This window comes from Salminus brasiliensis, chromosome 17 (assembly GCF_030463535.1).
Source record: "Salminus brasiliensis chromosome 17, fSalBra1.hap2, whole genome shotgun sequence".
NCBI classification, from domain to species: Eukaryota; Metazoa; Chordata; class Actinopteri; order Characiformes; family Bryconidae; genus Salminus; species Salminus brasiliensis.
In genome coordinates, this window is record NC_132894.1 from 16,831,925 (window position 1) to 16,854,932 (window position 23,008).

The 23,008-nt window shown below is 38.6% G+C and overlaps 1 protein-coding gene across 1 annotated transcript in view; it reads left to right on the top strand.

The window, feature by feature from the left end:
* LOC140538536 (spermatogenesis-associated protein 16-like) overlaps nucleotides 1-23,008 on the top strand; it is a 135,117-nt gene that overhangs the window by 48,488 nt on the left and 63,621 nt on the right. The window lies entirely within an intron of this gene.

Sequence of the window (23,008 nt, forward strand, 5' to 3'; positions counted from 1 at the left end):
ACCACTTTTTACAGTGTAGAACCATTAGGAGGCTTCCTTTTTAAGGGCTCAGGCTGTGGTTTCTCAATAAAAAATCTATGCAGAATTTCAAATAAAAGAAGCTGCACATGCACTTTGAGCCTCAAGGCAGGGGAGTTCTTCCACTTTTTCAGTCTGGCTCCATATAGACCGAGGACAGAGGCAGGAGGCTGTGCAGAGAGGATTGAGGATCAATCAGCCATAGACTCCAATTGCTTTAATCAGATACAGTGTCTAAAAGGAGCAGCCAGGGACCCTCAGAGGGGAGTGAGAAAGGCTAAGATGCTGTGTGGAGAGACAGCATAACCTTTTTGGGTTTAGATGGACATGCTTTGGAATGCAACAGGATCTCATTCCATTTGTGTACCACTTAAAAGTACCCCCAAGGAATTTGTAACATATTACTCCCGTGCAATATTCCATACATATATTTTGATTCACAAGGAGCTCCCATCCACTGGTGGCACTGATTTGGCAAATACACGCAATGTACTTGAAGAAGACATGAGAAAACAGCAGCACTGCCACCACATTCTGCTTTTCTCTGTTGTAGAGCTTCTACAAAAGGGGGTAATGGACGTAAACTCCGCCAGGTACAGTAAGAATTTCATATTATACTATAGTTTAGGGTTAGGTTAGGGTAAGGATTAGCTAATCATTTGATTACTGAATGTCTGGGTAGCGTCGGTCAAATTATATTTAATACACATTGGGCCAATCATGAAGTGGTCACATATATATAAACTCCTCGTGAGACCAGGCTGCTGGAATTACCATCTTCAGTGTTTAATGTATATTTGTATATTTATCACTTGCGGTATAGTTTATGTTTATACTAGCTCTTTATTTACGTTATTTTAAAGCAGTATGAACAAAATGTTTAAACAATATGATTAAGTGTGAACTAAAGAACAGACATTAGAAGAAACATGTAGCATTTTAACATGTTACATGTAAAATGTGCTTAAATTCAATAGAAGGTGAAAAAATGTAATATAATAATAAATAAGAAGCATCCGATGGAGCAAAATGTGAAAAAAACATCTGTTTATTTGCAGAGGAACACTAAACACTTGACTCTACCAGGCAACTATACACCCACCAACTGCTCGATTGGTCACACAGCGAGGGAGATCCACATCCTGCTGTGTCCCTCTTCGTGTCTCCCAGTGGAAGCTCATGGCACAACTGGGACTTGAACCTGAATCCCCGCTGTAGGATGTATGCCTGTAGTGCTCAGGAGTGCCATGACTACTCAGCATTGCAAAGTGCCTTGCGCAGGGTGTAAGATAGGGCTCCATAGGTCTATACCAGCAAAAAAAGTGTTTATATACTGCAAACGAACTAAACCACAGTTCTGTTTGATCCAAACCGAGACCACCTCGTTTGTCCGACCTCTTTGGTTCAGAACACACCTGCTAACTGAAAAGTCTGAAGATCCAGACCAAAAACATTAGGTGTGAAAGCATCTTGAGAAAAAGGGTTCTAAATAGTGTTGAAAAAAGAGGTAATAAAAGTGGAACCCCTTTTTGGTGCAATATAGAATAGATTGCATGGCACCATGGATGTGTGGTGCCTTTTTATTAGAGAGATAACCATTGATGTTTTGAAATGGCTCTTTCAGTTGTCATGGATCCATATAGAGCCATTGCCTTTACTAAAAAAACCCTTGACATACCTCTTTTGAAGGGTATAGATGTTATGTCGAACATATATTTTGCTGCATGGATATACCTATAAGAAATCACTGTCGTTCAAAGAAAAAGATTTCAGAGAAGCAGAAAATGATTTTGTAGAAATGGAGCCATTTCAGGAGTCAGCATGAATGGCAGAATGAAGCTGTATTCACAAAACATCTGAAGGTGGAAGCACAGAGCAAGGATCTTATTCCCCTGCCTGCAAAGGTCACAGTCATGTTAAAACCTACCTTGTAGTGGTGTAAAATGTTCAACTGAAATAGAAAATGAGCAAAAATATTTTTAGGTTTTTACACCCAGGATTCAGCTCAAACTTTGTTTGTGTAGGGGAGCCTATGTTCTCTAAGTCTAAGTCTTCCATGTGTCAAATATGCCAAACGTCCTTGAAAAAATCAATCAAATCACAAATCACAATTGTGACGTTAAAATTGAAGGGAAAATGTTTTGTTTTGTTTTTTGGAATCATTACACTCCCACAAGCCTGATTTAGCAGCACCTAGTACTCTGGGAATTCAATGCCTTTAGTTAAAAAGTGATGAATTTCTATTACAATTATCACCTATTGTGCATACCACATGACATGATTTCAGTCAAAGCGCTGCTTTTGTCAATCACTCCGACGCAAAGCCACCCAGAAATGCACCGACTCACTTTCATCTTGAGTGTTTTTTATAATCTCCTCATGATTGTTTTTCATTTTTAGAGGAACATTTATTGTTATTGGTATTTATAACCATGGTCGTGGCAGCTTATGTAGCAGGCGGGGATGGTATAAAGCAGTCAAAAATAAGTGAATTTTGAGCAGGGTTCTCAGAGTCTGAGTGAAATATAACAGCAAAATGCTTATGGCTGCCCAGAAGAGGCGGCGTGAGTGTGAAATATTCATTAAGATGAACAGCGAGCATGAGGGATGATCAGAGTTATATCACTGAGTGTGTACTAGTAACCATTAGCATATGCACTGAGCAATGCATACTGATTTTTATTTCATGAGAAGATGTGCAGAACCAACGCGATGTCTGGAGTGTATGATGGCGTCTTTGATGTGTAACTCTTTCTGAACAAAAACAGCTATTACCAGACATGTGAAAATGCAACACGTGAAATGACACTGTATTTTATTATGAGTTTTGCATGAATACTTCTAGGAACCAACTGTCTATAGGGTGTAATGCCCTAATACCCTTGCCCTACCTCTGGTTACAAATATGTTTCCGGAGACATTGTTTTTGAGCAGTTTTCCAGTAAGCTCCGTTTATTACATGTAGTATGCAAGGCAATGCAAGGCAAAATTGTACAGTTGGATATACCACTATTTTACCACTATCAGTATTACATAGAAAACGCGGAAGACATGTAGATCCACTGGTGGTTTTGGGTAGCAATTAAAAAGATGATATTCACTGTACCATTTAAGAATAACCTTTGTGCTCAGGAAAGCCAGCCCTGCTTTGCTCATTACTTCTACAGTCTACCATTTCACATCAATCATCTCTGAATGACATTGTTTACATCTGTCAGCCCCTCGGTATCGCGCCCCCCTCGATTCCGAGCCGCCGGCCAAAGGCTTACATGAGGACTTTTGTTGTGTTTCTGTTCATGTTTGATTCAATGATTCGGTTCTAGTTAAGTTATGTTCACATGTGTTAAGAAGCCCGTGGTGGTCAAGGTAGCCCGTTAGGCTCGTGACTCAGATCACAGTTTGTTTAGACCAGTTTGGTTCACAGTTCAGGTCCACTAGCGGACCTTGCTTCTAGCATCAAGTTTTTTGAGGCACCTTCGCTCGCACCCTGGATTTATCCACGACTCTCGCTCCAGCTAGGCTACTCTCTTCGACTTCGCGTCTTCAGGTCTGGTTGGCCTAACCGTTTAGGGTTCAGTGGTTGGTTCCCCAGCTCTCTCTCACCAGCTCACTTAGCTCAGCTCCCAGAGCCGGTCTCAGGTGTGCTTTTTTTTCTCAGGTGTATTCGCCCGTTTTGGTTGTCGAGTTTATGTTGTTTTACTATTTTGTCCCTTTAGTTGCTGCATTGTTTTCATCGTTTACCCTATGTGTTGTACCCCTTTTTGTTAATAAAAGTGCTTGCATTGGATCCGCAGATATTTTGAAAAATCAGTGGAATACCACTGCAACTACACCAGAGACAATGGGCTAGTCAGCACTAATAATATCATACTCCAAGTGAAAAACACATTATGTGGGTGCCCTGTTATCCTCATAAGAAAATGAAGACTCCAGCACTGCCTGTTCCGTCACTGTTCTTACCTATCATGGTGCCAGGGCTTATTATCAGCCCATCTGAATTGGGCAAACCAAAGCCCGGAGAGCTAGACAGCATGCCATTAACCTGCTGTGTTATAGTTAGATTCACTCAATAATCTATTGATGAAACATACCAGTCAGTTCATGTACACTGCATAATGTACAAAAATTCAATATCTCCAGCAAGCATACACACACTCTGACTCCATTGATCTTTCATGCCATGTTAATAAGAACAATGTTCTAATGCAATAAAGACATCTGAATTCTGCAATAATTATCTGTTTAAATAGTCGCTGAATGAGCTAACGAGCTGATTGGTCCTTTTATGTGATCTAATAATATTCAGTAAAAGGCTTCTTTTTTTTTACAAACATTAAAACACAATACTGGGAAGTCAAATAACAACTTAAACAATACCCAATAATGTGTTCTTGTTTAAATTCAGTCATAAATGTGTTAATTAATGTTAACTTGCTGAGTCTATGGTGCTATATCCTCACTTTGTACATGTGCATTATTGCTAGATATTAAAATGTTTAGATATATTGGCTGTTCTGTTTCTTTTATTCCTCTTTTCAACTTTAAGAAATGAGTCTAATGATGCCTAATAATAATAATAATAATAATAATAACATAATTGGATACTCAAAACATGAACAACATATTTGATGATAGCAGTGTTCTACAAAATGGAATGGTTTGTATTTGGGAAGATTTGTTACAATGTTCGCACAATCCTATAGGGCACTTGGTTTGAGTATACATTTGAAACTACTTATTATTATTATGATTATGGCATAGTGTCACTCAGCTTCTAGACACTCCTTAATCTGCTCTTAAAAAATTAAGAACTGCAACATCTTTGCTAGAGTTTACTGAAAACACTGGATCAGAATTTGAGAAATTTGAGAAATTTGAGAAAATGTTATTCCCATATCCCTTACAGACTGGCAGTATCAGTTAAAGCATTTGACTGAGAATGGCAAAGTTGCCTGCCTTTTGGCAAAATGGAAAATGGAGTTATGTTTCAGTCAGTTTCAGAGGTTATTTTGGTTCTTGGTCATCTTAATAGAAGCAATTGGATTTGTAATTGAAATAAACGCTCTGCTTCCCAAAGAGGGATGGTTAGTCAATTTCAGTTGTGCTGCCTGTTCAGAAGATTGCCCGGACATTGATGCCACATAATGGATTTTTGTTTATTTGTGTAAAATATGGTGGTTTATCATAGTAGTTCATTTATCTTTTAACCCCTGATATGACCGTAAGCATAGGTTAGTATATAAGTATTTTTTTTCTTATAGGTTAACTTAGTCTGTGGGGATGTCTGGTTGTTTGCAAAGTAAGATTATCTTTTTTCCATATTATTAATATTTACTGACATTTTCAAAAAGCAGCTACAGGAATTCACTAATAGGATGAGAAATTAACATAACATAAAATATAAAACATGAAACCCCCTGGTGAGCAAGCCAAAGGCGACAGTGGCAGTAGGCTAATACTTTGTTGTAAAAGTTTCAGGTAGTCACACAGTGAGAAAGAAGTCCTGTATAAACAAACGATGAATCAAGATGCATTAATAATCATTTAATTAATCGAATCGAGTTATGAACTGCTCAGAGATTCCTACTTCTAGTAAATGTAAATCATTTTCTTTCCAAACAACACAGCTGATTTCTTCCCTGGTGGTCTAAGCGTAATGGAGTAATGGACTTCTGGGTAGAAAAAATCTAGACAGGTGTACACTAAAGCATAATAAAATTTTACTATCAGTCAAGTGCACAAATCACATTCTAGCATACTAGATGGCACACTTACCATGTTAACTGTTCGACTCGTAATCCCAGACAAAATCTTGGGCTCAAGCTAAACAGTCTAGTTCAAACACTGCAGCCAAAGTGTTGCTTTCCTGATACCCAGGGTTGGACTGGCCATTGTTACTCCTGATGTAGTCTCATAAAAATGAAATGGAAACCATTTGGGACAGACAGTTCCAGGCCAGTACAGGAATTGGTCAGGTTCCAATTCTCAGTGTGTCGCCATTGATAACAACTGGGAAAAGTAAGCTGGTAAGGCAAGCTTGCGAGAGATGAAAAGAGCGGATGAAAAAGTGTGTAATAAAAATACATCATTTAACAGGATGCTGGGAAATGAGTTCAAAGTCTTTGCTCAGTTAACTAGGTATGTGTGCTAGCATATTCACTATACCTGGAAATGAAGCCTACAGTTGGGCAGAATCTTAAAACACTCCCTATAGTATACAGAGTGTATTGCAAAGGTCTTAAATAAGATTTTTTTTTATCTTAAATTTTAGTTCTTTAATTAACATATTTCATTACAGTTTATTTGGGTGTAAAACCTTGCATTACTCAGGAAGCACTTGAGATTCAAGTCTCACGAATTAACAAGGTAGCTAATTGACAGTTACTCTGATTCTCAACCATGCTTCAGTGCCTATAACACGTTTACATTCAAAAGTAATGCTTATTGTTTTTCATAAATATAGATCCACTATGATAGCATGCTTGCTTGTTGTCTTAATATGAAATATGAAATAATATGAAATATTATTATATTAATTTATTTAATATTAAAATTACAATTAATTTATTATTTCTCAGTGGACTCCCTGTAATTTTAGTGGGCTGCACTTAGGGCCCAATTTTAGAGATTTGTAGGCGAGCTGTGAATCGTGCACCGCACAGCTTGCTTTAGGGCGCGTCAGTGTGTCCTTGCTATCATAAGACGGGTAAAGTACATCTTGGGAGGCTCACAATGCATAGGAAAGGCATGTACTAAGTCTCTTAATTAATCATGGGTGTGTTTTGGGCATATTGTGCAATAAACCAATCAGCGTGTCACTTGCCATTCCCTTTAAGAGCCAGGTGTGGTCTGACTTTGCCGGATTGCTATTTCAATGGCGTAATGCGTGGGTGTACATGTGTTGGGCACAAGCCTGTGTTGACAATTCACTGCCAAGATAGCAATGAACATCTGCATAGGTTGTTTTCAGTCAGTGATGCACCTGTGTTTTCCATATCATATATAAAGCACAGTTTTATAGGCGTGTGTCTTTATTAATGGTGCGATTACATACAAAAGCTGCTGTGACTTCCTTAGATTAGATTCCTTAGATTAGCACCTGGCTGTTGTTTAAACTAGCCGACTGCTAAGAAGCCATGTTCACATCAGGTTTTTAGGCGGCTGCATTAGGTTTTTTAGGGTCCTGAAAATTGTAATTTCTCCCAGATATATTTGAATTAATGAAAATATGTCTTGCACTGCTCATGTTTAAATAAATCAAACAAACCCTAAGTATTTCATCTTTAAAAGTGTAGATATACTGGTTTAATCTGAATACGTTATGTGACCCTATGATAAATCACACTAAATACCACATTTTAAATTTGTTTATATGCCTAAACAACTTCACATCTGGCAACTTGCCAAATAAGCCATTTCCTCTGCAAACTGCAGCCACACGCAAAGGCTTTTAGAGAACCACCACACACCACCACAGGTTTCTGTAGCCCATGAATCTGTGCTATGAAGTCATTTAACATGGCAGTAATTACCCTCTCTCAGGGGGCCTAATAGAAACTGTGCTCACAGCTCTAGGGTGGCACTCGCTGGCCCTTGGAGCTATCCATAACCCTGACACAGCTCACCATACTGTCACTCCTTTCATGGCATCTTTCGAAATCCACTGAGAAGATGATGAATGCCCTCTCTGAACTCCCCTCTCCAGCACAACAATCCTAACACACTTTACTCGCTCCTGCCTTCCTTCCTTTCTGACTCACCCATCCCTTTTGCTCCTTTCATCCTGTTTATCTCTCTCTCTTTACTTTTCACTCTCATTTTCTTGCGTTTTTTATTTTTAATTTCCACATTTTTCATCATAGTTCTACTACAGCAGTGTTTTTTTCTGCTTGCTGAAAGATTGTGTAAAGTTTTTGTTCACCAGTAGATTACACACACAGATACAAGCAGGAATCATCGGAAATCATAATAAAATGCATAATGTACAAAATAACATGACATGGCATGATAGTAGAAATGTGCTGTTATAGTGCAAAAAAAAGTGTTCACTCTTGTTTATAATAATCGCTTCCTGTGACCTTAGTGGATGTACCACAGCCACAGCATTCTGCAACCATGCTTAATCATGGGAAAATCACATACTGTTTAAAACTGCCCACATCAGGCCATCCACCCTGAAAAAGAACAGCTCTACTGAATGGTTACCTGTGTCTCTAGCTCCCTCTCTATTGATTTCCATGTATAATGCTACACTGAAACACATACACACACACACACACACACACACACACACACACACATATTTATACAGTGTCAAGGTGTGAGGTCATTGGCTCTCAAGTAGCCCTGTCATCAGTAGATCCACAGCCAACCGAGGTTGGGAGTCCCAGTGAACATAATTGGCCTCAATCTGGGAGGATAGGATGCCCCCACCCCACCACCCCATCACGCTCATCATTTGCCAATGTGGGAGTCTATTAGCTGAAATAATAGAATTTGCAGTTAGCATTCTCCCCAGAGTGTGTTGGAAAAGAAGTATTCGGCTGACTTGATGTGTGTCGGAGGAAGTAAGTGCTAGTCTTTACCCTCCAGTGCTAGTAAAATTGTGTGATGGGGATACCTAGTTGCAGGTAGGAACAGGCAATGACTAAACTAGGCAGGTATTTATACATGCAATTGGTCACACGGGCATTCCATTGTCAAAACATCTCCAAAAAACATTAATGTACATTAATGTAACTGGATTTTCTTTATACTTTGAATGATATAAAAGATTATTGGTCATAAATGGGGAACTTCAGCTTGTGCCTCTTGTTTATCTTGTTGTAGAGGCCATTCTCTGATGATCTTCACCTTTTTTAAAGATGATGTGATGTTTGTTTCTGCATTTATTAGAACATGTTCTTCTCTCTACCAGTAAAATTCTTCCTGTGCCACTGGGTGCAACACAAGCCCAAAGCATAATCAAGCCACCCCATGCATAACAGTAGTTTTTTTTATTCTGCATCCTTTTGTCTTTAAATTTAGCTTTTTCTCATTCCCTTTTCCACTCAAAACAGTACACTAATATGCATAAAATGATAAAAAGTAGTTTTCATCTTTATGGTTTTTGGAGATCAGTATCTTCTACTCATTTAACTATTCACAGTGCTCAAACCTTTGCATGCCACTGAATATACACTGATCAGCTTTAACATTTACACCACCTGTAAATGTTACACCACCTGCCGCCACAAAAGATCTATGCATTCGAGGCATGGACTCCACAAGACCTCAGAAGATGTCTTGTGGTATCTGGCACCAAAATGTAGATCATGTAAGTTGTGAGGGTCTCCAAGGATCACATCAGTGAGTCTGAGGTGCCCATGACCCTGTTGCTTTTTCACCAGTGGTTCCTTTCTTAAACCACTTTTGGTAGGTACTGACGTCTTGCAATCATAATTTGACCCATGTCAAAGTCACTCGCATCCTTGTGCGGGACCATTTTTGCTGCTTTCAACACATCAACTCCAAGAACCGACTAGTATGTACAATCAGCAAAGGTATGTTTGGAAAGGAACTGCATTTCATGAAAATAACACCTTGCCAACTGTGAAGCATTGATGGATCAATCATGTTTTGGGTTTGTTTTCCCACCAGTGACATAGGTGACAATTTTCAATGGGTGTAGGGAGGAATGGATTGTACAAGTATGAGCAAATCCTGCTTGCAGTTCTCAAACTATTTGTTAAAAGGCTGAAGCAGAAAAGAGCATGGCTTCTACAGGATAGCCATTCCAAAGCATACCTCAGTATGTACCAATTTCTTAGTGAAGAGCCTGAATGTTTTAGAATGCCACTCACAGTGTGTGTGTGTGTGTGTGTGTGTGTGTGTGTGTGTGTGTGTGTGTGTGTGTAAAAATATGCATAGACCTTAAACAAACTGCGCATTCAAGATGACCCAGGGATATTTCTGAACTAGAGGGCTTCTGCACACTGAAAAAAAATGTTTGCAAGCTGTGATTTCTGCCAAATAGCAAAGTCCTTACTCTGTGAGGTAATAAAGAGTAATTGTGCATGGTCCCAACATTCCTGACATACCCCTGATTTTTCTCTGGTTTTCCTACTAATTCTGGACTTAAAATGTTCTTAAAATGAATGAGTGTATGAAAACACAGACACAGAGGGATGAACACTCGCAGAGATAGATCCAATGCAAGTACTTTTATTAACAGAAAAGGGGTACAACGCAGAGGGTAAATAAAAGCAAGCAATGCAGCAACTAAAGTGACTAAACAGTAAAACAATGTAAACTTGACAACTAAATTACAGGGGAAACTCTCTGGCTACCTCGAGGCTCAGAACCTACAATTATCAGCGAGGAGCTCTGTAGCCGAGCTCCTTAAGTACCCCCTGTCTCAGGTGAAACACATTAACCCAACAAGATATGACATAATGAACAAAACCAGGAACATGTGAGACAACAATTGAACTGATCCAAACATATGAACATCCTCCCCGGGGGTGGGCGTGATGATGCGGACCTGACATTACCTTAAAAACAGATGACTTAGAGACTGCATGCAACACTACTGCCTGATTCTCACATTTTAAAACTCACTCAAATTAGCATCTGCAAGAGAATGTATATTTGTTTATTTCTTCAGTGTTCTGTCTGCATTTAGTCAGGTGCTGCTCAAATTAAAAAAAAAAAAAAACAAGCCATTTTTTTGGTTTTAAAGCACTGACTATGCTGCCATTTCTCTATGGAAAAAAAAACATCTTCCATCTGTCATTGACTGTATCTGTCTTTTATGTCCATCTGTCTCTCAAATGCTGTTTACTTACAGTCCTATGAGGTTACACTGAAGTTTTCCAAGTGCATTTGCACATTAATCGGTGTGTGATGTTAACTCAATCACTTGGAGGGTTTGAACAGACCCAGATCTGTCCAGGTCTGTCAGAAGCATGCAGGAATGATGCACTACTTAGAATAGAAAGCGGCCAGTCATCACGGCTTTTGCCAAAAAAAAGTAAAAAAAACAAAAAAACAAAAAAAAAACACTAAGTTGCTTATTATGGCAGTTCATCTATAAATCAATTGAGACTATTTGCATCACTGAACACTGCCTGCCTGCCTTCTTAAGGCTAAGTGACATAAACATCCAAGGTGTCTGGTATTTTTCTTACTTTCACTTTGAAGTTTAACTGGGTCATTCCTTGCAAAAATATATAATAGAGAAAGCTGTGGGCCTCTTGAAGTGGCCCTAAAGCATTTTCTAATCAACTTTTATTCCCCACCGAGGTCTATTAATCTAAGAAGCCGATACTTATCCGCATGCTGATTTATCCCCATATAAATGAGGTGACATATGGATTGGATTAAGCATTGGCATGGTGTAAGGTTTATAGTTAAAGTTTATTATTTGAGCAGTTCCTCTAGAGATATAATGCATACTTCAGTTCACCTGACTTTATGATCAGTGTCTACATGTAAAAAGCTGCCCCTTCTCTCCAGTTCACCTCCACTGTCTCTGCTTCACCGTTCCCAATATTAAAAAAAACAAATTCATCAATGGCATTTTTTTTGCCATTATATCAATATTGGACCTGGTTTAGCTTGAAATTCAATTAGCCCAAAACCTAAAACTATGATCAAAATGCAAAAAAATTCCAACTAAATTCTTCCAGAAAACAATGCAAAAACTTGAGACACAAAAATGAAAAGATCTGACAAACAAAAGCTGAACATTAAGTTTATGAATCAGTCAAGAGCAAAGATACATGTACGCATTGTTCTTTTGGATGTAGGAGAGACCTTAAAAACATTAAAAGGCATGAAAAGGTATGAGGATGTTGTTTTTTCCCATCTGCAGCAATTGTAGCAACTGACCCACAACCTAGCTAAAGCTAATCACTTGCCATGACGTTGTATCCAACGTTATATCATGGTATCTCGTTTGCAAAGAGTTTCATGGCTACAAAGATCTGGGGTGGGGTAAAGCTTCTGACTGAGCTTTCAAAAGAGGGGCGTAATGGTTTAGCTGTTGCCAAATGTAACAGTCATTCTTCAGAATCGTATACAGCGCATATAATTATCATATTATACTCACTAAATAAAGGCTGGAGCCAATAATAAACTAAAATTGCTCTTTACTTTTTTATTTAACCACACTTGTGAAATCTCCACCTTCTTACATTGTGTATGTGCAAAGCTGACCAGATGTCAAGATGTCTTAACCATTAAACTTAAACAAAAACATACCCTATGTCAGTCAATCAAATATGCATCCTGGTTGAACCTAACTACTCACAGACAAACATTTTACACTCTGAGTATAATCTATACAGTAAATCTCCTGGGTTCAAATACGTTCATAAAGCATTTGCTTTGGCAATGATTTTTTTTTTTTGCTAAAGTCTGAAGGTCTCACCCAGTGTGGCTTGTTTGTATTGTTAATCAGCTACGGCCTGATGATTTTAATTAATATGATTCTGCCTACGCCTGAATTCATTTTGCATCCACTCCCTCTGAGCTATGCACGCATCAATAGAAGACTTCAGCACAATCTTTGTTAATGCAAGCTGCCTACAATGTGCCACCTTTAAACAAGGCCATTGTGTATTGTAAAAGAGAAAACAGGAACTCTCATCCTCATACACTTACATTATTCACAGAATCAGTGCAACCAAGACCCGTGTTGTACTTTCATTATCAGTGAAATCTTTTTCTAGTTCTTTATGAGCGAAGCAAAACATTTCTGTCCCTTTGAGTGTCATGGTAGCAGCTTCTGTCTACATGTGGTAATGTAAAAAGAGATCTTTTAATTAACACTAGCAATTGGATGCAGCTGTAGAGACAAACAGAGAACACAGAGAACCCACACCTCTGTCTTTCTCACACAGTCTCTTTCTTTCTTTAGTTCAATGTGTTTTATGACATTGTAAGCCTACCTCTAGAGTCCTAGCTTATGCAAACACTGGGGGGGGGGTATTTCTTTGTTCAGCACCTTGTTGCCATGTTGTTTTATGTTCAGGCGCTAACAAAAAGTCTGTAAATCATACCCTTACAAACCCAAAATAGAACAAATACTAATTAACCCATACTGTATATGCACTAAAGTTGCCTGCCTGCTGGAAGAGTTGATTGAAGACGGCAACACAAATAAGGCAAACTTAGTAAATGATATCTTCAATTTTAATACATAAGTGCTTTATAGTTTTGGAATAATATTATTTCTATGTACACATTGGGCTGTCAACATGAAGTACATAGGGAGGGGAACAAAGAGGGAGGTATGTTATGCAATATGTAAAGTGTGTAAAAGTGTCTGGATCAACAGACACTAAGCAATCAGTTCATTCTTGTGGTTTTGGATGCAGTGGAAGCGGCACGTCTCGAGCCATAAGCAATGTTAACAAAAGCCAAATGATGACAAAGGGCCAAACTCACAGATAAACTACACAAGTCACTAAAATTAGGGCTACTGACTGACCAGAGTGTCCAGAACCACCACCAAAAGCACTTACATTGGGCAGACAAGCTTCAGAACTGGACTATAGAGCGAAGGAAGAATGCTGTTTGGTCCAACTAGTGCCACTCAGTTTTACATAATGTGAATGGCTGGTTATGTGTTTGCATTTGCCTGGGAATGTGGGAGTGTTGGTGAAGAGTCAGATGCCTTGGACAATGTTCTGCTGGAGAACCTTGGGTCTTGGAATTCATGGGCTTGTCAGTTTACCAGGTACACTTCGTCATGTAAAAGGTGTTCTCCAAAGACAGTGGCCTCTTTCTGCTTTGGATAGGAATGGGCTCAGAAATATAGTCTTGCCCAGGCCTCCAAATTTCTTCGGTTTAATTCAGTTCAATTCAGTTCACGGTATAAGGTCCAAAAATAGATGTAGAATTAAAATGCTAACTATTTTAGGCAATACATATACAATTCAATGCTTTAGCATAGACTTTGTAGTATCTTTATATATAGACAGTCATCTGTGATCTAAATCTGATCAAGCATCTGTTGGTTGTTCAAAAGAGAAAAGTACACAGCGGTGTTGTCCTGGTGGCCTGTGAGAAAGACACTGTTTTTGAATCAAGACTGGTGCGCTGTACACAAGGGCAGTCCATTTTGCAATTTGACACATAAAATTATGTATTTTTATTATGTGAGAAACATGTTTGATGATTATTTCCTTGAGGATCTTTTCTATCTAACATGATGCAAAGTGATGAGTGTTTATTCATGTTTTTGCATAGGGGTCTATTTCCTATTCCATTTTCACTTTGAACCGGCCAAGAGTAAACAGACTCTCAAGGTTCTGCTTAATCAGGACGAATATGGATGAGCTGTCTCATTAATGGCAAAAGATAGAAGGAAGCATTAAGGCATAAAAAAACAGCATAGAAGTATTGCCACGTACTTTACCTAAAACAATCTATGGGTGTGGAAGAACATTGTTTCACCAGTTTCCTTTAAGAAATGTTATACCTTCTTGGTGCCTCTGAACAAATAAGTATGCGCTGGACGAGATGGAGAGGGATAGCAGAGGGTATTCTGTACTCACACAGAAGAGCTTTACAATGAAAGCAAGTTCTAATGGAGTTCTAACAACTCAAGGCCTTGGTCTTTGTAAATTTCACTTTGTCGATGGCACAGAGTGGCAGCGGCACCTGGCATGAAAAAGAGTGGTAAGTGAAAGGTGAAATAAACAGCAATTTGTATGCATCAGAGGGAAACAATATGCAAGGCAGAATAGCTGTGTTGGCTGTTCTGCCACAATTGTCCAGCTCCACTCGCACATGCATTGTTCGACTGAGGTGCACAAGAAAATCAGGACCAGGCTGCTTGAGTAGACAATAAATTGAAAGGTGCTGCTTCACACGCATGCGTGTGTGTCACGGTGTGCGGGAGTGTCTTCGATGGATAACTTAATGCATCACAATTGCGACCAAGCAATCAATCCTGGGTTTCAAACAAGAAAATGCTACATAAACCCCACTTAAAATTTTACTCACCATTAAGATCAATCACACTGTCAGATTATGCACTGCACTTCATGTTCATAAATAAATGCTTGCATGAAGTGGGGTTTTGGCCTGCCACCAGGACCAACAGACCTTAGCTTTAAGTCCACTGTAGTCTGCACTGGCCCGGATCACACAAAACAACAAATGATGGAGTGTTTCTGCTGTGGTTCAGGGCCTCACTTTAGCTTGCCCTCATGCAGGAGATTGTCAGTTCATAACCCTGCAAAGTAACCCTTGTTACCACAGAGAAACTGCAGAGACAAAAAATTGAACATATTCATTTGGCTCAATATTAGCGAAAGTTCCAATCAAAATAGGCAACTGGTCCCTTTAATAAGCCTGTCAATGGAAGAGCTTTTAATTTAGATCATTTTCACTTTCAGAGTCCTGGTATGTACGATCAGAGCATGTGTATATGTATGAATTTACAAAGAACAAATGTGGCCTGTGCAATGCCATCATTTCTGTTGAGATCTTTTTATTACATTTTCAGATTTAGAGTAAATTTTTCCAAATAATTCAGATTATACATTTGGAATGAATTCTTTCAACATGAAGAAAATCTCTTTAGTAACTTTAACTTTAGTGCAGGTTTAAACGCAATTATTTGAAATGTAGCCAATAGCTAGGCTTCATAGCAAGCCCTCATTCAAATGGTTAATACCTATGATCAGATATTATCTATATACAAGGCATACACAAATCAGCCGTAGCATTAGCACTACTAACAAAAAAACATTGACTATCTGTCATTGTGTGCTAGGCCAGACACGAAGGGATGAACACTCGCAGAGATAGAATCCAATGCAAGAGGGTTTATTCAACAAAAATGAACACAAACACCAAGGGTACTAAAGCCATGAGCAGCAACAATGGGGCACAAATATAAACACAACACAAACGTGACAATCAAGAGGGCAAAACCAAACAAACCTGGGACTGGGCATTGGAGCAGCGCTCAACAGATAGGCAAGGAGAGCTGGGGAACCAGCAGACCGTAACACACCTCTAGTCATATGGGGAACCTCTCGAGCAACCTCAAGGTTCCAAACAATACAATTCTCGGCGTTGAACCATGGAGTTCATGGAGCTCCCAGTCCCAGGTGAAACACATGAACCAAACGAACATGACTCACACATGAAAAGAACCAAACACATGAACCAAATGTAACTGAACATGACTTGACACACTGAACCAAACACATGAACATAAACGAGGGGGAAAGTCTTTATTTGTGCCTGTGGGTGGCGGCTCAGAACCGCCCCGGGGGAGGGCGCAATACAGAGGGGCTAACACTATCTTTTAAGGGGTGTATAATAACCCGTAAGTGAACAGGTAGTTCTTGAAGGTGATGTGTTACAAGCAGAATAAATAGACAAGCGTAAGATTTGAGCTACTTTGACAAGTGCCAAACTGTGATGGTTACATGACTAAGTCAGAACATCTCTAAAACATCAGGCAAGTCTTGTGAGGTGTTCCTGGTATGCAGTGGTCAGGACCTACCAAAAGTGGTCCAAGAAAGGACACAATGTACCTACCTCTCAATGTACAGGACTTAAAAGTTGCTATCTGTTGCAATCTGTTGCTAACATCTTGGTGCCAGATACCACAGGACGTTTAGAGGTCTGTGGACTCCATGCCTCGAATGGTCAGATCTGCTGAGGTGGCAAAAGGGGGACAATATTGAACAGAGCCTTTAAGTCTTGTACATATGTAAAAGCGAATTGTCAAAATAATAAAATCTGTCCTTCAATTTATACATAGCACTTTGTGTTCATTATCTTCTCTTTGCTCATGAGGGATTACCTCACTACATCATTACATGTGAGCATCAGGTGAATATATAAGGAATGTAAATTTAAATATGTGGCGGTGAGGAGGTTGGATTGAGCCGGGGGCACGTCCACGGCACCACCCTACACGGCCCTGATGCCATTCACCTGTGCAGGCTAATGAGCCAGGCAAACGGCATAAAAGGACATGCTCAGGAACACACAAGGGGGAGCGAACACAGAGAACGCGTGTCGGCTGAACTGCCAAGGACTGACTAAGTTGAGCAAGTGTGTTGAGACTGTTAGAGCCCTTACTAGGGATATTATGTTCTTTTAGGTTTCTGTTTGAATGTGGTGGAGGGCGTTTAAAATAAAGATATGTGTGTTTGCGTCGTCTCTGAGCCCCACCCGCCTATCAGGTCATGGTGGTCACACCCCTTTCCCTAGGGGCCCGCCACAATAACTTCCCTCAGTCACTTCTTAAAACACATACAAAGACTTTGTTCTTGTACTAATACAACAAGCCAAGCAACAGAACCAGTAAGCGAATAAAGTCAACACTAAGCTACATAAATATGTGTGTATGTGCATGTAGTCACATCTTTGAGTATGAAGGTGTGCTGTGTACAACAGTTTTCCAACCTTTTTTTGTCCTTCTGTCACTCTATCTTTGACACATATTTAGGATTAATGAGCTCCATTCTGATTGGTTGTCTGCATTGTGCTCCAATCAGAACGCACTGGGAGCTGACTTACTCCTAAAGACTGCAATATGAATACCTGAAGTTACTGAATAGGCAGAGATATGCAAATGAGTTGGATTCAACTGAAACTTGTTCCATTGGTTCACTGGCAATTTTTTTTAAAGAACCACCCACTGATGGCAAGGGTCTTTAAGTAAAAACAGACGTTGTTTTAGCATTTGTACATTAAAGAATGTAGAGTTGTGCTTCAGATTGGTTCTAGAGTTGAACTGATGTTATTAGAATGTTATTCTTCAAACGCAAACACTGATGCTTTTGTAGTTTGGAAAACAGGCAGCTCAGAGGTAAGCACCAATATAACATAAAATAAGACGTGTTTCTATGTGTTTCAGGATAAAAATATTTACACTGCCAAAACGTATTTACATGTGTGTTGCCAAAGCAAAAATAAAATATGCAGAAAATGTAGCTTGGTGATCGCTATATTGTATATTCCAGTTTTTAGTATACTGTATATTTTTAGTATATCACATTGTATAGTTGAAAGTTTGAAATAATACCCATAAAATAGCAATGCTCGTTCTGACAAGTGACATGTTCGCATGTTTTGCATGTTTCTGCTGTGCCCATCGTTTTTAATAATGCTATTTTGTACACTTTTCTCATGATATGAATGAACTGACAGTAAATCACAATGTCTATCCCTGCTGGGTGCATCTCAAAATACACAAAAAATAATAATACACCCAATAAAATGAGCTAAATCTGTTTTTAGTCTGATTAATTCTTACAAAACTACCCGTAAGCTCCATTTAGTGTAATCTTTAGGAAAGAAAATCAAACCAAGCTAGGTTTGTAAGACATTCTTTTAGCATAGAGTTAGCATCACTTGGCTTTATTAACTTTAATTATTTATTCACTTTAATAATTAAACAATAGAACACGAAAGGAATGAGCCAAAGGCGAGTACCGTATTTCATCAAAGCCACATTGTTATTTTACACACTCTCTCTCTCGTGTTCTATTGCTTTTATACAACAGTTGGGAAAATGAATAAGGTCAGAAATAATAAATGGAGCAGTAAACGTAGCATTTAATATGTTTTAATGTTAGCATTTCCTTTTCGCCAAATTATAGTTTAGTCATAGTCCTTAACAAGCAGCTTGTTGCTACGACACAGCAACAAACTCCACTAACTCATTAAACAGGATGCAGTTCCTTCTCCAGCATCTTACATAGACCATAGTTTACCACACTGTGTTTTTTTTTCTATTTTCTATGTTTTTTGGGGTGTTTTTTTGTGATGTTTTCTTGTCTTAGTCCTTTTAGCTTCATTTTCGGTCATTCTTGTTTTTTTTTTTGTTCAGGGTACCTGTATTACTACTTTATGGCCGTGGCCGTGGCTAACGGTTTAATATATATAACACCATAATATATTCTGATATGGAATTTCGCTAATGTTGTCAAACACTACAGCTAAGTTTGCTAGCAAGAATATGCAAATATACTAGAGTTGCTGTTAATGACATGTTGTTTAACATATGAATGGCAGTGCATAACACAGGCCAGGATATTAGTATATATGAGGTTTCTCTGTGGTGTTGTCATTTCCAGTGACACAGCTAGCCTGGATCTGTAGCTATGTTTGTTGCCCTCTCCTCAGTGCATGGTTACATAATGCAACCAAATTCAGAAATGAAAAACTAGCCTGAGTTGCTGAAAGAAAAATTAGAGATGTTTTTCTACTGCCCTTGCTTTCAGAGCTTATGTGGGTTTACTTGCATCACCTTCTTTCTACTCTGCTGCTTTCATAGTGTCATAGGGCATTAGCACTGACTGCTGATTCCGTAGCCGATTCTGCCTACCTGATCCAACAGATGCTCATAATAGGGCAGCTGTAGACGAACAGACTAACCAAACCAGAGAGCAGATCATCCAATTATGCTCTCAAAATCAGTTATAAAAAACATAATTCTGCTACTGTTTGACTGTTTGAGTCATGTTGAAAGCATTGTAACAGACCCAGAAAAAACAGGCATGCCAGATATCTGTATTAATCCTGAGGTAATAAAAAAATTATTTTGAGTGGTCCTATGTTGATGAAATAAGACTTTCAGTAATGTATAACCAACATGTCAGTGAAGAAGCAGTGGTCAAGCATCTGAATACATTTAAGTAAATTCAGTCCATATAAGAAAGTAGTATTTATAGTAGTAGTAAAGTAATATAAGAAAGTAGTATTTATATACTGCAGACATTCAAATTAGTAGTTTTTCTCCAGACATTAATTTTTCTCCAGTCACTACATTATGTACATTTACTTTAAACATTTCATTTAAGTTCTTCATGGAAACAAAAGTGGTTCTTATGCCATAGCTCTACTTTTTATTATTTAAGAATGTAGGCAAAATTCACAATTGCCAAAAGGATGCATGCACCCTTCCATTCTAAAGTTAATTTAAAGTTATTTTAGAATGTACCCATGTCATTTGATCAGTAACCAAGTTAAACCAAATATAAAATCTCACACATCACAGCCATGCAAACTTCATATGCATACACTGGCAGTACAGAAGAGCTTGGTGACTTTAAACATACCACTGTCATAGGAAAGCTTTGACCTTTGTCACAAGTCAGTTCATTAAAGTTGAACTCCAGTCCTTCTAGAGATGCCTTGTTCAAATGTAAGTGTCTAGGAGTAAAAACAACTCAGCCACAGAATGGTAGACCATGCAAACTCTGCAAACATGGACTGCTAAGTGTTGAAGCCTGTAGCATGTGTTCTGTCGCTCACTACAGTTCCAGGCAGTGCCTCTGCAAGCAACATCATCACCGGTTCTCTGGAGTGTTGAATATTACTTCACTATCTGTCAGTCTGATGGACAAATCTAGGTTTTGGTGGAGGATGGATAATGATTTGGGGCCATTTATCAGAGCTTAGGCCTTGGTAACTTAGTTCCAGTGAAGGGTAATGATAATCCTACAGCTCACGAAGAAGTTGTAGACAATTATATGCTTCTTACTTTGTTTCAACAGTTTGCATAAGGGCCATATGAAAACATGATTTGATGAGTTTGGTGAGGAGGCTTTGACTCTTTTGAATACTTTTGGGATAAATTGAAACCTCATTTGTGACCCAGACCTTTTTGCTGAAATATCAGTGCCTGATATCACAAATACTCTTTTGACTGAATGGCCACAAATTCCCTATTCCACACAAGAGTGGAATGGAGGTTCTATATTAATGCCCATTTTGGGATAGGATTTCCAACAAACTCATGTGTGATGGTCAGGATGCGTTTGGCCTTATCATGTACAATGTTAAACAGGTGCTAGCTAATATGATCAAAGAATTGGCAGCATTAAAAGTTAAGGTGTAGGATTGTTTACCACGCTGCTGTGTTGATAACTAAGCAAAGTTTCAACACACTACTACTCTAGTAGTAAGCAAGCAAATTAAATAGCAGGATATGGATTTCCACTGCAAATAAGTGCATGCATCTAGTTCTCAATATTCCATGCCTGTGGATTTAAGCATGGGTTACATTGACAGAACCACTTACAGACCACTTAGCCACTTGCCTTTGCCACTCTCATGTTAATAAGCTACCTGCATTCTAAAGGGCTGCATAACAAGAATGACTTTTCTTTTCATGCCACAGTTTCTGCGACCCGGTGGCTGCTGCTGTTATGAGAATAGCTCTAGAAGCCTGACCCGCCTCGTAATAAACTCTTCCCTTTTAGATGATGCCAGCTGAGTTGCATTTATATACACTTTATACTTTGAAAATGGCAGCAACTAGGCTGCATCTGGTGCAGTCCTAGAACAGCCGTTGAAAGTGGAGCCAACTCACGGCAGTCAGGGACAGGTGTGTATATTACACTGACCTTTCTTCAAACTCATGCCCAAAGCAGTAATGAAACTGCGGTCTTTCCCATTGCATTATTTAAGACTATTTAAGACATTCCAGGCAACACTTTCGTTTTGGAGCAGGTAACTATCAGAACTTTCCACAATGACTAAATATGTTTCTTAAGATGTTAAGTATTTAAAACATATTTTTATAAATGTTTTATTCAATACTCTTGAATATAACATTTTTTTTAATCAGTCTTATAGAAGATCCATGTCTTGTTTCAATTCATTGGATTTAAGTTAATCATTTAATGAACTATTCAGTCAAAGTTCTTTAGTAACAGAGGTCTTGGGTGGGGGAAATGCCTATGGTTGAGTGCCTGGCTAAGTGGTGATCCTTTAATAGCAATTTTGCCTTGGAGTTTGTAGTTAGCACTGTTAAGAAGGCTGAGAGAAGTGGCTTAACTAAAAGCATATTTATGTTGCAAGTTAAGAACCCTTGAGCAAATATTATGACACTGTAACGTATATTTCTACTGAGCCCATAAATAAAATGAGTCCCCTTTTATTGTTTATAACATTGTTTTGAATCCTAATTCAAATGGCATGACACTGTTATGACACTTCTGAATATTGGCTTAAGTAAACCATGGCTTTATTTTATTTTACTTGTCAGTTTTTAGGGTGTTGTTTGACACACTACACAATACACAAACATTTGCAACTACGTATGAAACTTGTTAATATCTTATAGCAGCTATAAATCAAAATGTGTAAACAAAATAAAACAAACCAAAAGAGCATTTCACTAAGAAAAAAAGATATGCAATTCAGTATGCAAAGCTGTTTTTTCAAAATCTGATTGATTGAGATTGATAGGCAGGCTGCCCTATATAACTTTAGCCAAACCAACCATGCACTTGGTGTATGTTAAAGTTACATTAAAGCAACCCCTAGTGAAAATAGACATGACATATTAATAATTACCATCTTCACAAATGCTGATTCTGCGTTAGTGCATAAGTCATCACTGTAGCATTTAGCTTGGAGGAAGTCACACAGCAGAAAGAGAGGTAACTTGCACTTACAGCCTTCAACACTGAGGCTAGGCAGCTACAACAGTATATAGACTACAAATGAAAACATAGCGGAAAGTAGCTTGGCGGGACTTTACATTGATGGTGATTGAAGAGGGAAGGACACTCCCAGTATGCAAATAGGTGGTGCAGGAGGCAATGGGACAGTTTTGCGAAGTGCGGGCATTACTGAGCATATCTTTATGGATATGCCTGGAATTCTACGTAATGTGGACCCTACTATCTGGAACCTTCTAAAGGGGTAAACCAGGGTTGTGCAGAAAGGCAAATGGGTATTTCACAACACAACTTTTATTTTGCGTTAAAATAGTGTATGTATTTTAATGTGATGTAGAATGTAAAGTAGTTTTACTCACATTCTTCACATTCACTGTTAATGGTGAATATTTGCTGTAATGTCAAGTACTTTGATTCATCATGAGTTAGAAATCATGTTTTTTTTTGTTTTTGTTTTTTTTGGAGGAGTCTGTTTCTGTCTTCCACCAGCTCAGAGGCCGTGTTGTCATGAATGAATGTGTGTTTTTGTTCTGGCCAGAATTGTTTTGTGTAAAGTT